The following is a 1339-nucleotide window of genomic DNA, read 5'->3' on the forward strand; positions in this document are numbered from 1 at the left end:
TTTATATGCCCCAATATAGGGGAATGCCAGGGCCAAAAGAATGGGAATGGATGGGTAGGGAAGTGGGGGGCGCTATGGGGGACTTTTGGGATAGCATTGGAAATGTAATTGAGGAAAATATGTAATAAAAAATATTAAAAATTTAAAAAAAAAGTGTGGAGGCCAGAGGTCAACTTTAAGTGTCATTTCCCAGGAGACACACACCTTGTTTTTTGAGACAGGCTCTCTCACTGGGAACTAGAGTTCACAGATTAGGCCACTCTGGCCATCCAGGGAGCCCCGGGACTCCTTCTGGCTCCTCCTTCCCAGAGCTGGTTTATGAAACCCAGCCTTTTATATGGATGCTCATGTCCTCCATACTTGCAGAGCAAGTGCAAGGATTTTCTCAGTCTCCAACACTGAACATAATTTTAATTAAGATGTGTATACAACTTTACAGTGCAAAACTATATAAAACTACACATAGAGGATGCCCTGAGTGTTGGTATCCAACTTCAGTTCCTCCTCCTTACGGAGCTGGAGCGATCCTTAGTTACTGCACCTATGGCTATTTCTCCGTCGGTTCTAGATTCTTTTCTCTGTCTCCCGCTGTGCGCACGGCAGCGTGTCTGGAGATGCGCCCTTTCTCATTCAGTGATGTCTGTAGGTGCCACTTACACACTTTTTAAAGTCTGTTCTCCGCCAAGTAACAAATGCTAACATTTGTTAACCATATCTTACACCCACACTAACTTCATATATTCAGGTATGCATATGAAAAGCATTCTAGTTATGTAACTGACATAGGAGCTGGCGATGCTTTCTTCTCAGAAGTGAGCCTACAGTGGATTTCCGAGTAACATGGTGGCCTTGAAGATGCCTCTGGGAAACTCAGTGAAGGGGAGGGTCACAATAGGAAAATATTCAAAGGAGGAAAGGGGAAGAGCTTGAGAAATAGCAATGAATAACATGCAACTTCAGCCATGCCACTCCTTGGGAGAAGGGAAGCCAGGTGTCACCCGCAAAAGGTAAGCCAAGTGGGAAATGGGGGGAGTCTTCCCCTCAGAACAAGCCCCCCTCCCCAACTCTCACAAACCTCAAAACCAGTTGCATAGATTGGTGAAACTGGCTCTAAATGGCTCTGCTTTCTAAAGATGTCTAAAGATAGCAATTCTGTTGTGTGGCGCTATATGACAGCAGCTAGACACTATCATGAAAGGGAACTTATTAAAAACTGAACAGTCCTGCAGACCTCGGAACGGGCAGGTCAGGAGCCTCCACGAGGCCTCTTGTAGCTTCAGGGTTAAGGAAATATCCAGAGAGGCAGATGTAGAGAGCAGGAAAGCATGCTAATAAGCCA

This window comes from Mus caroli, chromosome 13, assembly GCF_900094665.2.
Source record: "Mus caroli chromosome 13, CAROLI_EIJ_v1.1, whole genome shotgun sequence".
In the NCBI taxonomy this organism is placed as follows: Eukaryota; Metazoa; Chordata; class Mammalia; order Rodentia; family Muridae; genus Mus; species Mus caroli.